Source organism: Cryptotermes secundus, unplaced genomic scaffold, assembly GCF_002891405.2.
Source record: "Cryptotermes secundus unplaced genomic scaffold, Csec_1.0 scaffold3069, whole genome shotgun sequence".
In the NCBI taxonomy this organism is placed as follows: domain Eukaryota; kingdom Metazoa; phylum Arthropoda; class Insecta; order Blattodea; family Kalotermitidae; genus Cryptotermes; species Cryptotermes secundus.
This window is the reverse complement of record NW_019741337.1, coordinates 99,911-108,208: the sequence shown is the minus strand read 5'-3', so window position 1 is coordinate 108,208 and position 8,298 is coordinate 99,911.

Here is an 8,298-nt window from a genome sequence, read left to right as displayed (position 1 = left end):
TGTTAATGTTTCTCGTATAGGTGGATACATGTTTAGGGACAGGAATGGAGATATTATTTAAGGTAATAGCCTGAGCATCATGGTCTGATAGACCATTAATAACAGGGTGCACGGAATATTCATGCCGATGAGTATTGATATAGATATTATCTATTAAGGTGCAAGAGTTATTAGAGATTCTGGTAGGAAAGTTAATCGTACTGAAGAGATTAAAAGAGGCTAAAAGAGAATCTAAGAGATCTTTCCTAGAACTGTCATTAAGATAGTTTATATTGAGATCACCACATAAAATTAATTCACTTGATGTTTTGTGTACTTTGTTCAGAATTAATTCCAACTGATTTAAAAAGTATGAGAAGTTGCCGGTTGGAGATCTATAAATACAAATAATAGTGAAGTTGCTAGAAGCTACGTTTAACTTCAAAGCACAAATTTCAAGGTCCTTCTCTTTGTTAAATTGGTCTAGATTAATAGTATTAAATTGGATATTCTTATGAACAAGAACACACACACCTCCATGACTGTATGTTTGTCTACAATAGGAAGTACCGACAGTATAGTGATCAAAATTTACTTCACTTATTTCATCAGTTTTCAAGTGGTGTTCCGATAAGCAGATAATTTGAGGTGCATTAAGAGATAATGAATTTAAGAATTCATCAACTTTATTAATAATTCCTCGTATATTTTGATGAAGAATTGTTAGTTTATTTGTATTATAATGATTCTGTAATAATTTGTTAGAAGGATGAATATGGTTCTTATGAACAGTATCATAAGGTGGTTTAGCATTATTCAATTTGATAGTGTTCCTTACAGCTGATTGATTAGCACTTACATCTTTATTCAACGAAGGAATGGATTTACCTGTCTGTGACCTAGAGGTTGACTTTACCATAAAAAATCTTTTTTTGTCACAGGGGCTTTTTTGATTCTACTAGAAGTTCTAGTCTTCAATATGCTAGGAGTACCTACTTTTATGTTGCCATTTACAGTACAACTAGTTAAACTTTCTTTATCTAAACGGGGAGTACTGGCTAACCTGTCCAAAATAGTTTCATTAGTTGTTAGATTCTGATTATCTGAAATAGTTAGGGGAGTGGAATAACTAGCAACAGGAGAAGAGGTAACCTGAAAATTGCTATCTCGCCAAGCAAGAGTTATTACTGAGCCCATATCTTCTTTCAACGCTGAATAAATATGAAGAAGTAGATAACTAGAAAGCAACTCTTTACCCAAGCTGTTCAGATGCAATCCATGTGCAGTAAATAGTTGTCTATTGTTATGCATCTCGATTACATTGACATGAGAAATGATCTTAGCTAGCTTGCATAACTTCATATTAAAGGCTTGAATTTCACTATTAATATGGGAATTCCTAAGATCATACCTATAAGGGATGCACATTAAGATTACATTAGTTTGATTAACCCTTTTTACAAAGCTAGTCACATTATAAAATACCTTTTTAAGGTATCTTACATCATTCATCCATTGTGAGTTTTTCAATGTCACTTTTTGCCAACTCCATCACCATTTTTGATGAAGCTCCTGGCTTAACATACCCAGGCACTTCAAACTGATCATTCAAAAAAGCTTTCATATGAGCTGCATAACCACGTAAGTGGCTGTCGCCTACCAATAATACTTTATGTTTGCGAGAATTAGAGAATTCCTTTTTATTAACTAGAAGCTTCTGTGAAGATTCCCGCACTATAGATTGTATGTAACTCAGTTTATCTTTCTCACACTGCCTAAAGCCATCCTTCTTGTCGAAACAAACTTCACCGTTGATAAGTGTCGGTATGTGGCTAGGTAAAGAATCAATTTTGCAGTCACTCCCTTGGTCATTTCTAGATGCAGGAACACTTAGAGCAGGTGGTCGTTGTTCGGGACGATGCTTCATTAATGAATTCTTCACTCCTCTTTGTTCACTACTCTTCTTATAATAGTTAATATGGCATTGGTTTACCTTCTCCATTTTCGATGGGACTGTTTCCTCTTCCCTTATCATAGATTCAGGGAGGTAAGATAAAGCTGAGTATCTATTGGCGACAAGAACCGGTCGCTGAGCTTGCAACAACTCGGAATTAACTGCTTTAATCTTACCACAAGAGTGCTTGGACGACACATCAGACCATGTAGTAGACAAGGCCGGCTCATCACAGACTCCGCTAACCTCCATAGTACTACGTACAGACATGCGTTGAGCAGTGACCTCATTTAACTCTTTATATAAGAGCTTAATTATGCATTGAGACGAACTCAGCTCTAACAAAGCTTCCTTTAACTGGCTTTCCAGCGTGACACAATTAACACATTTGTAAACACAATGATTATCTTATTTATGACTAAATTGCTCCGAGGACGAATCAAGCAGTACACGACTAGCCGCCGTGATGTTCATCTCTGTACATTGGCTGATTACAATAAGAGAATAAAGTTACAGTACTTAAAATTGTTTACAATAGATTACAGTAGATTACAATAGGTAAGATTTCACATAGTGTGAGGTGGAATCCATATTAGGTCCCCTTGGCACGTCGGCTTCCATAGGTCGTATTGTACCTGTACTGGTGATAATGCTTATGGAGAGTTTGATGGAATGAGGATAGATGTACATGCCCTATATCAATGTATTTTGATCTACAGGAATACAATAAAAATGAATGAATGAATGAATAAAAATATTCATAAGATGCATGTGAAGTTCTACCAGAGGATGAACCAAGGTTTGTCATCACCAGGTAGTGATTTATACCTGCATGTCATCATTAAAAATTACTACATTCTCTTTTCAATATACTTGTTGTTCACAGGCTGGAAGGGTAATACTTCTCTTACTAAATGGCAGTGGGTGTGTGTTGTTGATATAAATGTGCTGTGTATGTACAGCATCATGAAATTATATTATTATACTGCATTATTTTAATTGGGAATAAGCTTTTTGTTATTTTGACTTTAATTAATACTTTTCTAATATGTCTACCTTCATTTTGCAATACTCATCCATTCTTATGTCTTTAAAAAATTGTGCTTAGTAAAGATCGTAAAGATCCACTTAGCACTTACCTTCAGCAATGGAAGTTAGCGATACCGATCCTGTCATAATGTGGTACCTGAGACCTGTTTAGACAGCGTGAGAAGAGGGGACGACGACCGTAAGGAAAATATTGGGATGTTAATTAATTTGAAGAAAGCAGTCTTTTGCAATTTGGCACCGTGTATATGTGGTGTTAACCAACGTTTCGGAGGGACATATCGCCTCCACCACTTCTCACGGTCTCTTTGCTTGCGCATTTCTTATATTTTCCTTCTATCCTGAAGATGGAGGCGATGCGTTCCTCCGAAACATCGGTTAACACCACATATACATGGTGCCAAATCCCAGAAGACTGCTTTCTTCATAGTCACCACCATGAAAACCTCAAATCTTACATAGTTAATTGATTTGTTTGAATTACGGCCAATTTATTTAATCAGGAAATATTGCCTTCACACGTATTAACAAAATTTTGACATACAGTGCAACAATTCTAACACGATAGAAGACACCTGATGATAGCCATATACAGCCTAAACATGTAATGTGGAAGGGTGACTATAAGAAGTTGTATTTAAGACTGAAATATATTTGAAGTACATGATATATTAATGCAACAGGATACTTAAATACAGTATTAGGAAAACATTGGGCGCATCCGTTCTTCTGTGACAATTTAAACGGAGGTGCCTATATCATTTTTAAAGATCTTAACATGAATCCAGACTCCTTTGTCTCATGAGAAATTCTTTCCCAAGTCAAATCTAATTTGTCCTGCCTAGCACAGTCTGAGTGGTGTTTGTCATATATACCAGGCTCTTGCTTAGTTAACTGCACAAAAACAAGATTAACAGCTTTGTAAACCTTTTGTGCCATCAGAAAAATGAATCATCGAAGTGCGTTATAGAACAGCTGACACAAGGAATCCACACGGCAGTGCAATTTTGAGAAAACTGGCATACTCCATTGCCTGGAAGTTGAGTTTTTCAGTCTTTCTGCGAGTTGCATTCCCGTTTCCTCAATTTGTGCTGCTCCATTCAGTAACATGTGTTCAACTTTGGCTGCTAACATTTCTCGGAAATTGCAGTTATGTTGCGGCTGCCAGTTCCCTCGCTTTAAGAGCATTTAAAAAATTATTGCAAATGCTTCAGGGCAATCAGCAAATATTGAATGGCTGAACCCCTTGTAAAACTGGCAGTGCCAACTGTTCAAGGTGTATATAATTTTCATTATAGTGGTTGAAATTTTATTCGTATTATATCGCAACAAGCATATGACCGATGAAGGAGGATGGACAAAATAATTTCTTTCTTCCTTTCCTTTATTACCTTTATTTCCTATTTCCCTCTGATCTTTTTACTGTCCTTTCATTTATCCATCCTATCCTGATTCCTCTCCTCCTCTCTCCCTTCTCCTTCATACCAAATTAGTTCCCTCGCCACTGTTCTTCCATTCCTCTTTCCCTTCATCTCCACTTCTCTCATTGGTATTCCTTTCCAACCCATACATTTGCCCATCTTATTGTCACTCCTTCCTTCTATTCCTTCATATTAAAATCAAGAAGGCTATGGCTGAAAATCAGATCGCTTCTTGATATCTCCTCATACCAAATTTCAAGAAAATCTGTCCAACGGTTTAGAGAATGATAATAGGTGACAGGTACAAACACGGATATATAGTATATATATTCGCTCGTTTGAAAGCTTTATTCCAAAGTAGGCAAGAGGAGGGCCTCACGTGGAAGTTATATATCCACATGAGGCCCTGCTCTTGCCTACTTTGATATATATATATATATAAAACTTCCACATGAGGCCCTCATCTTGTCTACTTTGGAAGAAAGCTTTGAAAGGAGCGAATTCCTCAGCAGAGGTAAGGTAAAGGCGCAATTAAAGCTATCCCTGTAAAAGACCGTGAAGACCTGTGAAGGCCCATAGGGTTGTGAGAGGCTTCCACATTTCCTCTAGACAATCGGCTCACAGATGGCCCTTTAACCCCCAGGAAGAATCCTGGTACTCATTTCTGTTAGAGGCTGAGTCTACCCCAGGGCCAGTGTGCGGCTGGAAGGATTAGATAAATTGAAACTTCCACCGCTTTGGGACTCGAACCCGCGACCTTCCGGCATGCAGCTTAGTGCCTCAACCAATTACGCTACCGCGTGCCCCCGCACCAGCAGAGGTAATTTATTTTTTATTCCGACTCGTACTTTTAGGAATGGCTCCTAGATATATAGGGACTCTGGAGAAGCCTCTCCCGGAAGAAGAACGTGACATGTAGTCATTCATATATGTGTGTTTTATACGTATATACATACTTGATTTCGCGCAGCTTGTATCGAACGAAATCTCTGGATTGCCTGTAGTCCGCCGAGGATTCGAAGCAGATACTTATCGATTACATGGCACGAACTGAATACCGCTGAGCACTATATACTTCATAGCGTCAAATGTGAAATATTAAGAAGACGAAGAATGAATGGTGGAGGAGAAAGAGAGAGGAAGTAAAGAAACAATATAGAATTATCGTAAGCTGCTTGAAGTTCATTTGGGTCACTACATCAGAGTTAAAAGCGTTGGTAATGAAGTGTGACATGAATTTCTTCTTGGGAGATATCTTTAAACCTGTTGTCTCACGTTCCAACTCCCTTCGACAATTCTGACTTCGCAGGAATTGTGGTTCTCACAGCGCTGTTGCATGTTATTTGATCTGAAGAAACGTATAGACTAGAGATAACCTCACACAAGGCTTTCAGCAGGGCGAGAGCATGGAGGGAAGGTTGTACACCTGCAACTGGGCTCTTCACTCCTTTACTCTGCTTAGTTCTCTGTAACTTGATTTGTTTCTATGCAAGAGTCCGTCCAGTGGCGGATGGTTCCTGAGACAACACTAGACACTGCCCATTTTTAGCCTACTTTCCTTATTTTGAAAAAATTAAATTCGGCTTATGCGATCTGCATGCTGTCTGTGTATCCTCCGCCCCCATCAGCTTCTGAATGGCTGAACCAATGTTTATGAAACCTGATGTGTATATCATTGCACGTGAGCTCATTTCAGCGGCGTATTTCATAAATCCCTCCCGCTAGTCTGTGTGTCCTTCATATCGTGGCTAGTTTATTTTTATTTCATTTATTTGTGATTTGCTAAATTAAGCCACATGTAACTCAGAATTATTAGGGTCAAATGATCTAATTATATCGATTCGTGACCTGAAAAAAATTACAGGTGCCAAACCGGCTTTTTCATATAGGAACTAATGAAACCCAAGAAAAACTTACTTCAGGATAGGCAATTTTCTGGCCCCAGTTCGAACCCAGCACCTCCCGAATACAAATCAGAAGCGTTACCGACTGAGCCGCCTTGCTTGAGCCCTCACGTCATCAAGTAGACCATCACTAATACAAGAAAGCTTTATATAATAAAGTTTCGTATTAATGATAAGAGCACAAAGCTATTGAAATATATTATAAAACAGATATACGATATATTACTAACGCATCCCTGAACATTCGTGACCTAAAAATCAGGGTATAACGCGTATAGAGCACTTAAAGGCAAAACTCCACTCCTTCTTCATCACAGCACACACATTTTGAGGTTGAGTGGCCAGCTCCAGGCTCCGGTCTTTCATCGCCAACGAAACATATATGTGTTTACAGGACTATAAGGCTTATTTTGGACTTTATCCAGTCTCCGAAACGTTGTGGTTTTTTGTCTTATATATACCAGACGATTGATAAAGTCCAAAATAAGCCTTATAATTCTGTACAGCATACACCATCGTCAGAATCCTAAAGTCTATATAGAGTGTCCCGGGAGGAATGTGCCAGACTTCGGGAGGGTGTCCCTTATGTTAAAGTATGTCGATATAACCCTAATCACCTATGTCCAAAGTTAAACGGGTACGGAGATAATGGCCCGAGAAAAGTGTGGTCTTCTGGCGGGTCCGCGCACTGTACCTGTCAGCTGACAAGTCTTATCGATGTTTGTCCTTGAGCGTGGTGATGACGGCTCACACTAGTCGCATACACTCGCATACCAGAATGCGCAGTCAGCAATGTTAAGTCAGTGCTTGACATTCGTATGTCATGTATAGTGCTTGGAACCCTAACGACAACTATGACATGGCGTGCGAGTTTTTTGTAGTTCAATTTAATGGCTTCATGTCACTCACAAGTTAGTTTGATGTTACGTACATTATTAACATTACAGAAACCACATATTCCTGGCAGTTTTAATATGTATTTGGTAATCAACAAGTGTGTAACACCTGTCAAAGTTTCACACTTCTGTGGCCATTATCTCCGTAACCGTTCAACTTTGGACATAATTGTTTTGGGTTATATCGGCATACTTTAACATAAGGAACGCCCTCCCGAAGTCTGACACATTCCTCCTGGGACACTCTGCATATGTGTTTGTTTATTCCATTATTTTATGACGCTGTGGTCTGGTTACTTGCCATCTCTATATGTTTTCACTATATTTTGGCAGGTTCATCACGAATGATATATATGAGAGTATGTCGTATGGTCGTGGCCTACTTAAGGCGTTCGAGTCGAGCGACTAAGGCTCACCACTCAATCAGCATAGCCGAGGCTAGAGCTCGTGTCCTTACGGATACGAAACAAGCCTGATAACCACTACACCCGGTACCCATTCAACAACAGCCGGGCACAGTGAACAGACACACCCTCTGTCCACAGCGAGGCTTGCACACCGGCAGTCCTGCCGGCTATTAGGGAATGTTCAGTCTGTCGACTAGAAAATGGACAGAGATCTCCAGTTTGAACTTACGCAAGAAGATAGTGAGAAGAGTTGTTTCGTCATTTTCCTAAATTACTCCAGGCAGAATTAGGAGTAATAACTTAGAATGGGTCATAACCACCTCCACATGTTTCCAATTACCTGGTCACAGACCCATCAACAATCTAACCTACACAACGTACGCAGTTAGAAAAGCGTCGTTAAATAACTTTGGCATGATTCATGACCTGAATTTCACAGCAGGGAGTGAGGGGAGTGTGCTAATTATGACTTATTATCGGGATGTGGCAGCTGGACACACCAGATAGGGGCGCAGACTTTTATATGCCCCTTAGATTAGTGGCCCACTTGACAATGTGACAAGTACCTGAAGCTAAGTATAGTAAGTAAGATTTGAGGTTTTCACGCCGGTGACTATGAAGAAAACAGTCTTCTGGGATGTGGCACCGTGTAGCTGTGGTGTTAACCGAAGAGACCGTGAGAACCGGTAC